Source organism: Trachypithecus francoisi, unplaced genomic scaffold (assembly GCF_009764315.1).
Source record: "Trachypithecus francoisi isolate TF-2019V2 unplaced genomic scaffold, Tfra_2.0 Contig00244, whole genome shotgun sequence".
Lineage (NCBI taxonomy): Eukaryota > Metazoa > Chordata > Mammalia > Primates > Cercopithecidae > Trachypithecus > Trachypithecus francoisi.
Genome location: NW_022680523.1, coordinates 242 through 15,146, shown reverse-complemented (window position 1 = coordinate 15,146; position 14,905 = coordinate 242). Strand labels below are relative to the sequence as shown.

General features: G+C 43.7%; 1 long non-coding RNA gene across 1 annotated transcript; it reads left to right on the top strand.

Annotated features, from left to right (window-relative positions):
- The first annotated feature begins 7,412 nt into the window (after positions 1-7,412).
- Positions 7,413-13,267, top strand: LOC117081411. The gene is made up of 3 exons (XR_004436159.1): positions 7,413-7,826; positions 11,781-12,019; positions 13,209-13,267. It is a non-coding gene; the product is annotated as an uncharacterized LOC117081411 (long non-coding RNA).
- Positions 13,268-14,905: the final 1,638 nt, after the last annotated feature.

Here is a 14,905-nt window from a genome sequence, read left to right as displayed (position 1 = left end):
CAGAAAGCTTCTCTCAAATATTCGATGGAAGACTTTTCCTTTCTCGACACAGGCCTCCGGTTGCCACTTACTCTCCCTTCACAGAACCCTCAAAGACTGACTTTCAAACTGGAAAATGTAGATTAAGCTTTAACCCTGTGTAAAAAAGGACATGTCAGTTTGAAAATCGGTCTTTGCAGTAAAACTGCAAAGAGGTAGAGTAAGTCCAGCCACGGCCTCAGATGATTGGCTAAAGATGATAAAGGAATGATTCCTGTGTTTCTTGTTTGCCAGAGCTGATTTCTGCTCACTCCTTAGGAAAGAATTTGGTCAAAGGTTAATATGGAAGGGACATGCTGAAGTGTGTCTGACCTCCCATTGCATCATGGCCAGGAGCTCAGATTTTACGGTTTCTCTCGGGTTCCTTTGGCCAAGAGAGGGTTCTATCAGTCAGTTGGGGGAACTTATGATTTAATTTTTATTTCTCAGGTCAATTTAATAGACCTTGTAACTTTAAAATAAGCATTATCAGGTCTAAGAACTCAGTGTGTGAGCACCAATCAAGCATCACAGCCTGCTGCCAAGAAGCTAAATGTCATAAGAGAATTAATAGCTTAGAGGTAAAAAGTGACCTCCAGGAAGATGAAAAGCCTGAAGACACTGTAACTCTAGAGAAAGGAGCATGTATCCCCGCAGGGGGGAAGGTAGCATCCATTTCAGGTCACAGTGCAGGCATGCCAGAGTTTTTCAGGAGTCTGCCAGGAGCCCTGTCCTGTCACTGGAGACTCCAGCTCAGGGAAAGACAAAAAACCGGAAGACAACACCTCCTGGCCAGGATCCCAGCATCTATTTGAGGGAGATAAGATGAGAAGGAACAAAATTGTTGTAGCAGAAATAATAGGTTCTCCACTTCCCTACACAGGAAGAAATTCCCACACCTTGATAGGAGGCAGTTCCCCTTCCTGCCCACCTTGGCACAGGCGGTCACACTCCCCACCTGTCTGTTGAGGGATGGTGCAAGAGGGCAGTACTGTCCGTGTTGGGACATCCACAAACCCCTGCTCCAGCCCACCCTTGGCTTGAGTGCTGGCGATGGCAATGACCCTTCTCAGCCCTGGCCTGATGTCCTCCACCCTTCTTCAGTTCTCCCTCTCAGGTTTCCGTCATCTCACAACTTTTCTTCCAATCCCTCCTCTTTTTTCTTTTGATGATGTTTCAAAAGAGTCAGCATTTTGGAAGACAACTGTAGACTTGCTTTCAAATGCAGTGTGTCAGAGAGCCATGGTCTGCCTACAGGTGGCCTGCAGCAGGGCAGAGCTGTGCCTCTGATGGCCAAGGGGGAGGTCACAGTTGCTGCTTCTGTCCTCCTCAATGCTCCTGTGACACAACTAAAACAAAGCCTGACTGCCGTGATGAAGAAGAGGCGAACTTGTGCTGGTGGGTGTCTTGTCCAGAGCATGTCAGCCACCCTGTGAGTTGGCAGAGCCAATGGGCAGACACACAGGATGAGGTTACAGGAAGATGCTCTCCTGCAGCAGATCCAAGGAGACAGAGACCCCAGCAGATGGCCCGAGAAGCTCCCACCTGCACCTCCAGCATCAACAGGCAGACAGAGCACTCCTGTGAGAGGGGACGGGGCAAGTCTGGGGCCTTGGAAGACTGCAGGAAGAGCTGCGGAGGGTGTGAAGCAGGTTCACTAACGACCAGTCCAAGGGAGGCCTCCCACTGCATGGAGAGCAGCAGAGACCATCACTGCCCCTCCCACAAGGAATATTTGGCCTGGAATATTTACTACTTGCTCAGTATGAATCTCCCAGTTACCCGTTGGTGTGCTTTTAACTAACTTGAGAAGCAGAGACTGGGCTATTTGTTGAGTATTATGTCTTGATTTTTTTTGTTCAATTGTACGTGTTAGTAACAAGGGTAGGAGTGGAGGCTGTCCTCATGCATGGCTGCTATAAACGTCATGAGCAATCAAAAATATAAATAATTATTTCCATCAATTGGGATATTATTGTAGGATGAAGGTGGAGAATTATGCTCTGAACATGAAAAAGAGGGCTTGGATCACAGCTCTGCCTTCTGATATTTTGTTTGTTTGGAGCAGGTGCTTGATGCTATAGGCAGAAAACAGGCTTAGTGAAGTTAAGTGATTGTCCAAAATTATGCTGCTTACCAGTTGGCTAGAATTCAAACCCAAGCTGACTTGAATAAGAGCCCAAATTTACACGGGTTATGTGGGAGGGGGTTGCTTTTGTTTATTTCTCATTACTGTGAAAAGACATCTTATACTCAGTAGGGGATATAGAGTCTATTTTTATACTCTAAAAGTTATAATGAAATGGACATGCATGTACTATCACCCACTGGAGATATGCACTGGTCCACCTGCCTCTGTAGCTCTGATTTCACACTCCAGCCGCTACACTCATGTCAGCGGTGCACAGAACTTTGGTTATTACTCGTGTGACAGTTGGTCTTTTGCAAAGGCTGATGGGAAGTGGATGACCAAGAACTGAGTTTTATGTAAAGGAGAAGGAGAGGTAATTGATAGATCAAGGCTGAGTGCACGGCAGGAAGGATGGAGGGCACGGGTGGAGGGGAAGGTCACCATGGCAGAAACGGTGACATCTCAGACAAGATGCCCAGAGTTATAAGAACTCTAATAGGAAGCTGTGCTGTGTGCCATATGCCTCTGCAGGCTGCATCCCAGTTTGGGTCTTACTGGTCTATGTGTCATGATATGGAGTGAGTTTACCCTCTCCAGCCTGCAATTCCTGTTTGTCTCTTCTCTTTGGAGTCTGAATGTGTTGGTTCCAGAGTAGCTTTCTAGCTGGGAATCTGGGGTGAGATGTCACCAACCAAAGGCTGTTGGAAGGCAAATCAGGATTTTGGGTATGGGCTGGGCTGACTGCAAGACTGGACTGAGCACTGGACCCTCAGGGTGTCACCCCTGGGGTAGGGTGGGCTTTGGGAGGAACACAGCCCTGGCAGGTGCCCACCTCTGCTTAGTTTGTGCTGGTTGCTATGGGAGGGAAGGGGCCGCCAAGTGGTAGCTCCAGGTGGGGCTGGCCCTCCAAATTCCAGACCTACAGTTTGTCTGGCACATATAACCCCTCATTTGAGGCTTAATTTGTTTCCGAACCCTTGGGTTTCAGAGATCTTATAAAACTTTTATTTTATTGTCATCATATTGTGACAATTGAAGATGTACCCCAACAAAAATTGAGCATAAACTCCAGTTTGATGAGTTCTTCCTCCTTTTGGTGTGTTGATATCCAGGACCCTGTTAGACATATGGATTAATATCAGGTCTGCTTTTCAGACATTGACTCAGCTGGGAGGAGGGGGACATGGCCCTGGCCCAGCTGGTAGACATAATAGATACGGACCTCAGGTGGCTGCAGGCCCAGGCACGTGGGCACAGAAGCCTGTGGTGCCGGCTGAAGAGGCTGAGACTTGGAGGACAGCCAGATTCCTCCTTGGCTGTGCTTAGGACGCTGCATTCTCTAACCAGACATGGCTGTTAGTTCTGGCCTCTGCCTGCCTCACAATCCCAGTGAGACCCCTTCCAGATTGTCCACCCAGGAGATCAGTGAGCCTGGAGAGAAGGGTGGGTTATCAGAGCTGCAGGTGGAGCTTGCCTTGCAGCAAGGAATCTCGGGCCAAACTAAGCAGGGAAGCAGCAACATTGAGTGTCCCGTCATGTGACTGGTTTCGTGTGTTGAAGAATCTGCAGCCTGGAAAACAAGTGGCAGAAATCTGAATGGCAGCATGGTCATGGACACTGGCTGACTGAGAACTTCAAGGCCGTTCTGGTACTATCCAAAGGCTTCTGTTCCCTTACTGGTCCAATTAGAGTTGACACCGGACACACCCTAAGGTCACCTGATCCCTGTCTCTCCTGTGGATTCACTGCTATCTGGAGTCAGGAGAAGGGAGTGGGAGGCAGTCAAATCCTTTAGGGCTTTAGTTCTCATGGACCAACATGTTAACAAGTGCAGCTGTCCCAAGTTCTTTGTTACTGTGGTGGGCAGAGCAATGCCCCCCAAAAGCTATTCCCATCCCAGGCCATGAAACCGGTGACCATGTTACCTATGTGGCAATGGGGATGTGCCCCTGCATTGAGGTGTGGCTCTGGAGAGGATGTCCTGGATCTCACAGGTGGGTCCAAGATGATCACAAGGGTTCCTAAAGAGGGAGGGAGGTGGGCCAGGTCATAGAAAGAGAGGTGGGCATGGAAGCAGAGGTTGGAGTGATGTGGCTGTCAGCTAGAGAATGTGGGCAGCTTCTAGAAGCACAGATGGTGAGGAACAGTCTCCCCAGGAGCCCCCAGAAAGGAGCGCAGCCCTGCAGACAACATGACTTTAGCCAGATAGACTCATTTGGGATTTCTCGCCTCCAGAAGCGTAGCACAAGTGTGTGTGGTTTTAAGCCAGTTTGTGGTATTCAGCCATAGCAGCAATGAGAAACAGACATAACTTCCGTGTGATTACTTGACAGGCCACATGGCTCAGGACTCCCGACTCCTTCCTGGCTTTGTTTGGTTGACTGCAAGACACAATGGGGCTAGACACCTGCTGTGGTCTGAGTGTGGCCCCCAAAAGCATGTGTTGGAAACTTGGTCCCCAATGCAACAGCATGAAGAGGTGGGACCTTTTATTTTTTAAAATAAAAAGGTTCCACGAGGAAGGGCTGAAGTAGGTGGAATCTTTAAGAAGACATGATTAGGCCATGAAAGCTCTACCCTCGTGAATGGATTGATGCCCTTATCTCGGGAGTGGGTTAGTTATCATGGAAGCGGGTATCTCTCTCCCTCTTGCTCTCTCTCTCTTCTCTCCCTCCCCCTCTCTTTGACCTTCCACCATGGGATGAGGCAGCAAGAAAGCCTTCCCTTACCAGATGTCAGCATCTTAATATTGGGCCTATCAGTCTTAAGAACTGTGAGACATACATTTCTTTATAAATTACCGAGTCTATGTGGTACTCTGTTGTAGTAATACAAAATGGACTAAGACAGCACATAATGTTTTATAAATAAATCATATTTGTGGGGTGCTTTTTTCTTTCCAATCTCTCCAACAAAAGACAACTTTGCAGGTCTACTTCTGTTTCCAGGCCCTCTGAAAAGCCATCTCAAAATATGCCAAAGTATCCTTTTTCTTTTTTTCCAGAGTCCTTTTTTCCAATGCACCAAAGTATATATTGAGATAAAATATTTTGGTTTTCTCCACTCCCTACTTTGAAACTTCAAATGTTTCACACACAAAAAAGGCAAGCTGATCCCTTTGGAGAGATTTGGGTTAGTTTGTTAGATAAGAGATAGGCAACAAATAGAAATTACAAATTTGAATGAGCAGAAAAGAACAAATTTAAATATTTTGTTTCAGATCTTTTTGAGACATTTCTATGGAAACAGAAGAAAAACATAGGTTAATGTCTGGAATAGTCTGTAGACTAGTTTTCCAGAGTCACTGAAGCATCTTCAAATTGTAGTGGTAATCTGATAGATTTTTCTGGGTATTAGTATTCCAACAAACTTTCTGAGTAGTCTATACATCAACATGTACAAAGGCTGTTTACATGTGAAGTTGCTATAGTGATTTCTCCCAAAGTTTATATCAAGTTTTCTAGCTTCAATTTGCAGGGCTTTAAGAAAAGCACAGTTTTTTATTCCTAGTGATTCCAAGTCAGAAAAATGTGCGAAAATGTGAAAACATTAGCTTGGAGACTTGTAGCCAGAAAAGAATTCAGGATTCAGTCCCAGTTGTAGACAAATAATAAAAACGGAAAAGCAATGGACAGGGCTAGAATATAACAGTGGGTACACTATAGTTTTTTTCTCAAACATAATTTTTCTCTCCCCAGTTCCTCATTTCTAACAAAGACAAATCACAATAGGACCAATTTATTCACAAAACAAGTTTTAGTTTTGTTATAATTGGCCTGATTGTTTGAATAAAGTATAGAAAAAATGGTGATTGGCCATTCTTATAAGTTGGCCTTGCTGGAACTTTTTCATAAGGAATTTCAGCTTAGACTTTTAAAACTCTCTAAAGGCTAGGAAGCCAAGCCAAGGGTTTGCCATCACACTGTGCCTGTAATACCTGTACAAATTCAGTGACTTCCTCTCCCGATGAGGTCCCAATATATCTTGAGGTTCTTGGGCCCATCAGAAAGTGACATTCTTTACTTACTGCAAGGTCCAGAACCTTATAAAGGAACTGTGTAGACAAGGTACCAGGCCAGTCTTTCCACAAGGATTTTTATTAGCTCTACAAAATCAACTTTAGTTCTTCTAAAAAGGCTCATCATATCTGAAAATATGCCATTCTAGTTAAAACCTTGGTAAAATAACCAGTGTCTCCAATTGTGTCCTGTTATTTAAAAAAATAAAAAATTCTTACTGAACTTATGCAAATAACTAGATTGACATAAATTAAAAATACTTACAAATAGTTTCCAAATTCTGAAGAAATCTGGTAGAGAGAGAGATAAATGTTTCAATTTTGTTCAATTGTTCAAAGCTATAGATGGCTTAAGAGAAAAAAGTTTTCTTGACTCTGGAAAACAAAGCATAAAAAGAATCCACAATGTTTCAAACCAAAGAGTCAAGAAAAAAAATTTCAGTCCTCTATCAGTTTAGTCCCATGTAATTAACTCTTGTTCTGCTTGATGTTGGGTTAGCAATCTTCAGGAATCCATCACGTTTTCTTATCAGAGTTCTGGAAGTTTTTGCCTAGTTCAACGATATGATATCCAAACTTAACAGAAATATGTATCCAAGAGTACTTGTCAAGGTCTTTGTTATAAATTTCCTTGAAGAAGAAGCAAGCTTTTGAGTATAGTAAATCATAAACTGCTTTCTGAGAAGAATCAAAGTAAAACAAAAATTGTCTGTGGATGAAAAAAGACTTAAAATAGCCATGGTTAAAAACACAATTGACAAGGAAATGTGGTTATTTCTGTGACATTCAGCAATTTACTATAATAATCATAATTATTACTGATAACATATACCAAGACATATCAGAATTTCAGTAATTCCATACCATTTTGGAACACTTTTTTTTTTTTTTTTTGAGACGGAGTCTCACTCTGTCGCCCTGGCTGGAGTGCAGTGGCCGGATCTCAGCTCACTGTAAGCTCCGCCTCCTGGGTTTATGCCATTCTCTCGCCTCAGCCTCCCGAGTAGCTGGGACTACAGGCGACTGCCATCTTGCCCGGCTAATTTTTTGTATATTTTTTTTTAGTAGAGACGGGGTTTCACCATGTTAGCCAGGATGGTCTCGATCTCCTGACCTTGTGATCCGCCCGTCTCGGCCTCCCAAAGTACTGGGATTACAGGCTTGAGCCACCGCACCCGGCTGGGAACACACATTAATAACACATTTTTATAACTACAACTGAAAGAAATTTAAATACAATTTCTTATTTGGCCAGTCTTTCCATATGATTTTTCATATGAAATAAGCCTAATATGTCCCTCTCAGACTTCCAGAAGTTCTTCCTGAAAAATACTTAGTTTTATAATTTGAAATTAGATTTTGGGAAGTTTTCCAAATATCAACAGTTCAAAACAGGATTGATAAAAACAGGACAGATAAAAACAGGATGGATAAAAATGCTTGATAAAAATAGGATGGATCACAAGCCACTATAAAGTAATAGTCATTCATTAGTGATGATTATTCCAAGTGGTAATGTAAAGATTTTAAAAACCAAAAACTTTTACTCTTTGATAGAAAGGAGACTCTGTTTCTCAAACAATCAAAAGACGTAATGAAGACAGCATGAAGAAAACAAAATCCATCTCTCCCCTCTTTTATGTGCAGTTTGCTTACAAGGTAAACAAAAATCATTTACTATTTCTTATGAATACTACATGAAAATTTTGTTTAAAAGAGAAAACCAAATTCTACCTTTGCAACAGTGTATTAATGCTAAAGCTAATTTTAATAAACTCTTATAAATAGATCCATTCAATCTCGGTTTTTATCACACAAAATAAGATTTTCTTTTTTTTTTTTTTTTTTTTTTTTTTTTTTTTTTGAGACGGAGTCTCGCTCTGCCGCCCAGGCTGGAGTGCTGTGGCCAGATCTCAGCTCACTGCAAGCTCCACCTCCCGGGTTCCCGCCATTCTCCTGCCTCAGCCTCCCGAGTAGCTGGGACTACAGGCACCCGCCACCTCGCCCGGCTAATTTTTTTGTATTTTATTAGTAGAGACGGGGTTTCACCGTGTTCGCCAGGATGGTCTCGATCTCCTGACCTCGTGATCCACCCGTCTCGGCCTCCCAAAGTGCTGGGATTACAGGCTTGAGCCACCGCGCCCGGCCACAAAATAATATTTTCATAAATCTTTTATAACCTCTTGAAATTTTTCTGTTTTCTTTTCCCACCAACTATCCATTCAGTTTTATGACCCTAAAACACCTAACAGAGACAGTACAAACCTGTCTAATTAGACCCAGGCAAACATGTCTAAATTAAATTCTGAAGATATTTCTGTTTTATTTACTTTTCTTTTAATGTATTTATTTATTTTTAGAGACAGGGTCTCGCTTTGTTACCCAGGCTTGAGTGCAGTGGTGCAATCATAGCTCACTGCAGCCTCCATCTCCTAGACTGTAGCTGAGACTACAGGCATGCATCACCACACCCAGCTAATTTTTTAAGTTTTTTTTTTTGTAGAGATTGGGGTCTTGCTATGTTGCCCAGTCTGGTCTCAAACTCCTGGCCTTAAGTGATCCTCCTGCCTCAGCCACCCAAAGTGCTGGGATTACAAATGTAAGCCACCATGTCTAGCCCTTCTATTTTATTGTAACAACAACATAAAAACTATCTTTATGGCTGGGCATGGTAGCTCATGCCTGTAATCTCAGCACTTTGGGAGGCTGGGACAGGTGGATCACTTGAGGCCAGGAGTTCAAGACCAACCTGGTCAACATGGTGAAACTCCGTCTCTACTAAAAATACAAAAAAAAAAAAAACCAGGAGTGGTGGCATGTGCCTGTAATCCCAGCTACTTGGGAGGCTGAGGTATGAGAATTGCTTGAACCTTAGAGGTGAAGGTTGCAGTGAGCTGAGATTGCACCACTGCACTCCAGCTAGGTGACAGAGTGAGATAGTCTCAAAAAGAAAAAAAGAAGAGTAACTTTTTTTGGAGACAAAAAGAAAAAAAGAAGAGTAACTTTTTTTTGAGACAGTCTCACTCTGTCCCACAGGCTGGAGTGCAGTGGCATGATCACAGCTCTCACTGCAGCCTTGATTATGCAGGCTTAAGAAATTCTCCCAGCTCAGCCTCCTGAGTGGCTGGGACTACAGCTCACCAAAACCAATAAGGCTTAATCAAGATTATGACTTCACCAAGCACACACGAGGCATCTCCAGAGAGGTGCACAGCAGTCCTCACCGGATCCAGAATCACCTCAAAGACAGCTCAAAGAAGGGAAAGTTTTACTAGCCACAAATGGGGTACAACACACATCTGCCAGCCATATCTTCCAGGGTCTCAGCCTTTCAGCTGACCATCTATACACAAAAGCCTAAGAGCCCCATGTAACCCCTCAGACAGGAGATGACAGAAAACCAAAAGTCATCTATGGAAGGGGAAAGGATCAATGACAAGTGGGTACACCACAAAGTCAAAAGTCACACAAATATCAAACCAAAAGGGACTGGCTTCCTGACCAGGGCCTGCATCCAGGCTGCGGCAGTGAAAGTGTGGGATTTCAACTACAAGACTGCAAGGTGAGGCCAGGCGTGGTGGCTCATGTCTGTAATCCCAGCACTTTGGGAGACCGAGGCGGGCGGATCATGAGGTCAAGAGATTGAGGCCATCCTGGTCAACATGGTGAAACCTCGTCTCTACTAAAAATACAAAAATTAGCTGGGCATGGTGGTGCATGCCTGTAATCCCAGCTACTCAGGAGGCTGAGGCAGGAGAATCACTTGAACCCGGGAGGCGGAGGTTGCAGTGAGCCGAGATAGCGCCGTTGCACTCCAGCCTGGGCGACAAGCATGAAACTTGGTCTTAAAAAAAAAAAAAAGGACTGCAAGATGGAGTGGCCGGCACTGCAGATCACACATGGGACCCAGGGCAGGCAGTTGGAGCATATGAAGGATTTTAGCTTTGTTTCAGGTCAGACTTTTGCTCTTTAATCTCGTCAAGAGAATTTCTAAGGCAAGCCATGACACTATTACGTGTCTTTTAATTTAATCTTCCAGTGAATATAAATAAGGCAGTTGTTTAGAATAAGAAATCTCTGAACTATTTTTTTGTAATTTAGAGGTCTTTCTAAGTTAACAAATCCATCTTTTAGCTGCTAATGACTAGAATTTCCAATGATGTACTTATTCTAGTAGCAACTCCATCCTACATCCTCTTCATGGAAAGCCCTGGATGTGATTTTCCAGGTTTAGAGTAAGTTATTACCATTTAAGAAAGACTTGTTTCCTGAGGAGGGTGTAGAATAGGCAGTTCCAAAGATCCCTCCAGTAAAATTCACTCCCAGAAATAGACTCAGATAGCAAGATGCTTTTTTTTTAATTTTAACTCACAGATTTTATTGGTTGAAGTAATAAAATAAAAAATTAGCTTAATTCCAACTTTTTGTCTATTGTTTTTCTTTCTTTTTTAAAATTTAATTTAATTTAGTTCTAAGTTCCAGGATACATATGCAGGACATGCAAGTTTGTTTCATCAGTAAACATGTGCCATGGTGGTTTGCTGCACCTATCAACCCATCACCTAGGTATCCAGCCCTGCATGCATTAGCTATTTATCCTGATACTCTCCCTCCCCACCACCGACAGGGCCCAGTGAGTGTTGTTCCCCTCCCTGTGTCCATGTGCTCTCATTGTTCAGCTCTCACTTATAAATGAGAACATGTGGTGTTTGGTTTTCTCTTCCTGTGTTAGTTTGCTGAGGATAATGGCTCCCAGCTCCATCCATGTCCTTGCAAAGCAAGAGACTCTTGTTGCCACAAATGGTTAGGATTGTCTGTGTGCACAGTGCCTCTGGTGACCCACACATTTCTGAGGGACACTCTTCACAGACCCCTTAGCCCATGACACTGGGCAGCTCTCCTAAGATGGGACTTTCCCAGGACTAACCAAGCAACAAGGGCCAGACCACAAAAATCCCTTATGGATGGGACTTCTTAAGACAAACTTCCCCAACAGCTGCACACATTCAGAAAAAGTGTGCTGCCTAAAACCTTGTGTCTCAGGTTCCCAGGCATCTTCAGACTGAACACCTGATGTGACCCAAAAATCACACCCCAAATGGCGGAAACTAGAGACAGTGCTCCCGCTTGTCACAAGTCAAACTCTCCAGGGCAGAAAACAAGATGAGAGGGGTCCTCATCTGGCTTCTATTTTGTTTTTTGTTATTGTTTTGAGATGCAGTCTTTCACTGTGTCACCCAGGCTGGAGTGCAGTGGTGTGATCTTGGCTCACTGCAACCTCTGCCTCCTGGGTTCAGGTGGTTCTCTTGCCACAGCCTTCTGAGTAGCAGGGATTACAGGTACCCGCCACCATGCCTGGCTAATTTTTGTATTTTTAGTAGAGATGGGGTTTCGCCATGTCAGCCAGGCTGGTCTTGAACTCCTGACCTCAAGTGATCTGCCCACCTCAGCCTCCCAAAGGACTGGGAGCCACCACACCTGGCTTGGCTTCTATTTTGAGGACCCACAGCAAAGTTCGAATGCCCATCTGATCACAGCCTCAGACTGGCTGCTCTTCAGGGCCGGCCTGAACAATGAGCTGGCAGGATCTTCAGCCCCCATTCTACCCTACAGAGCCCCTCTTCAGGACAGAACAACACAAGAAGACCAAGACAGAGGAGAAGAATCTTCCTGGAAGGAAGGGCATTAAACAATATGAATATTCACACCAAAAGTACACCAGAGTCGCTGCACCCAACACTGTTCACACAGATCCTTTCTCCCACTAATCAACATCTTGCAGAGGAAAAATGACTGATTTTTACCATCTGCTCACCCGGATTCCACAGAGAGACTGGCCAGGAGCCTGGCTGGTAAGAATTTCCTACCCTTCTGCCAGCTCGTCAGGTCCTGGTCCCCTGACTGAAGCTTCCAGAAGAGCAAAGCAGCTTTGGTATTCTGTTCAGGGCACCAAAACTGTAGGAGTCCAGGGAAAACCTCCCCTTTGCCCTTGAAAAGTTGACTGAAAAATAAGGCAGAGAAATGGCATGCACATTTATTAATGTGCACATGGAGACGAACCAGAGTGATGGATCCCAACCCCGCAATGGTGTGCAGAAGCTTATTTACCGCCTTGAGGTTACAGAAGGAACAGGGGCTGAGATCATGGCAGGACAGGTTAGGGGAGAGGGAGGAGGAGGCCTGGCTAGCAAAGGTGGTCACAGAATGCAGATAGAACCACACACACAGCAGTCCTCAAAGAGGATAGACGGTAAATGTTTCTTTCTGATGGTTAAACATGTCAGACTCTGAGCGACTCCTTCCTAGATCCAGACAAGGGAAGGCTTCAGAGAAAACTTGCCTGTGCCAGTGCAGATTCTCTACAGATACAAACCTTCCCCTCAAAAGACAGCTTTGCCAGGCTGCATCTGTTTGCAGGCCCCTCTAAACAGCCATCTCAAAATATGTCCAAGTATATTGTGGAGTGAAATATTTTGATTTCCTTCAACTACATCCTTACTACTTAGTTCAATGCAATTTCTCTTAGCCACGAACTCTCCAAGTCTTTTTTTGCCTGAAAAGGTTTTGATCCAATTCATAATCTTGAGTGATCGCTATGTCAGGAGGAGAGAAATCTTGGGTGACAGTTACATGTCCTTAGTATATTAAAGAAACCTGACTCAGTGCAGTGACTCAGGCCTGAAATCCCAGCACTTTGGGAGGCCAAGGTGGGTGGATCACTTGAGCTCAGGAGTTTAAGACCAACCTGGGCAACATGGCAAAGCCATGTCTCTCCAAAAATTACAAAAATTAGTGGGCTGCGGTGATGCATGCCTGTAGTCCCAGCTACTCAGGAGGCTGAGATGGGAGGATCCCTTGAACCTAGGAATTGGAGGTTGCAGTAAGCTGAGATCATGCCATTGCACTCCAGCCTGGGTGACAGAGTGAAACTCTGCCTCAAAATAAATAAATATTTCCATGGTTACGTGGCTGTTGAGATATCTGCCTTGCCTACATTTATTTCTCTAATTTTTCCTATCTTTTATTTTGATGTAATTTCAGACATTTTAAAAGTTGTGACCTGGCGTGGTGGCTCATGCCTGTAATCCCAGCACTTTGGGAGGCCGAGGCAGGCAGATTGCTTGAGGTCAGTAGTTTGAGACCAGCCTGGCCAACGTGGTGAAACCCCATCTCTACTGAAAATGCAAAAATTAACTGAGCATGGTGGCGGGCGCCTGTAATCCCAGCTACTCAGGAGGCTGAGGTAGGAGAATTGCTTGAACTCAGGGGACAGAGGTTGCAGTGAGCTGAGATTGCACCACTGCACTCCAGCCTGGGCGACAGAGCAAGACTCTACCTCGAAAAAAAAAAGTTGCAATAGTAGTGCAAAAAATTCCATTTGTTTCCTTCAGATTCCTCTCATATTAACATTCTACTACATTTGCTAAATGCTCTTCTCTTGGTGCAGATGCAGAATATATAGATATTTTCCTAGACCCTGTGAGTCAGTTGCAGACATGATGCTCCTTTACCTACAAGTATTGAGGGCGTGTTTCTGAAACCAAGGGCGACTCTGACATTATCACAGTACAGTGATCAAAAACAGGAAATCTTCACTGACACAGTACAATTCTCACACCTTCAGATCTTCTTCAGATTTTGCCAGCTGTTCCAATATTGTTTTTATAGGGGAAGAAGATCCTGAACCATGCCTTCATTTGGTTGTCTCATCTGGAACTGTTCTGCAGCCTCTTTGATTTCTTGATATTGACATATTTCAAGATACAGGCTAGTCACGTAATAGGACATCCCTCCATTTGGTTGCCTGATACGTCCTCACATTGAGAATCAGGTTTTGCACTTTCAGCAGGAACACTACAGAGGTAATGCCGGGCTTTTTCAGTGCAACCACAACAAGAAACACGAAGCCAGTTTCTCCCTTGCTGAGAGGGTCAGGTGGGCTTTCTCCCTGGATTGCAACTACTTGGGTAAGTGTGTTTTATAAAATTATTCTTTCTCCACTGTAACTTTCTCCTGTTTCCATTTGTGAGTACAAACTATCTTGTGGGTGGATACTTTTGAGATTCTGGGTCCTTAAACATTAGTTTTGGTTGATTTACTTCAGTGTCACAACAATACTTCTGCATATTATCTACTTTCATTTATTCTTGGCACTCATTGTGGTTCTGGAATCTAAAGATCAATAGTTTTCATCAATTCCAGAAATTCCTTAGCCAGTATCTCTTTGAATAGGACCGTTCTCTCATTATCTGCATTTTGTCCTTTTGTAATTATTGTCAAGCATGTTTTGAATATTCTCATTTCAATTCTCCAGTCTCCTGATGATCTTTCTCAGTTTGCAAATCTTTATTGCTGTATATTCTAACAATTCCACATATGGATATTCTTATAATTTCTATCAGCATCCGAGGCTAATCTGTTGTGTTTTAATTTTTAACTTCACTGATTTCACTATTCACTTCCAGAAGTTTCCCCTTGGTGTTTCAAGCAAGCCTGTCTTCTGTGATGGTAAAGTGGTATTTTCTCGTGACTTCAGTCATCCTTACCTACCTTTAATCCTTTTAAACCTAGTTAAAAGATTGTCTTCTTCCATGTTCCCTTTGAATGTTATCAGCTTCACATTGCTAGGGTTTTTTGAGGTGGAATTGACAAAGTGAGGTGTGATTGCTTTATTGAAGTATAGTTGTCAAAGATTGTATACATTTAAGGTGATGTGATGATCACAGTGTGATGTTTTG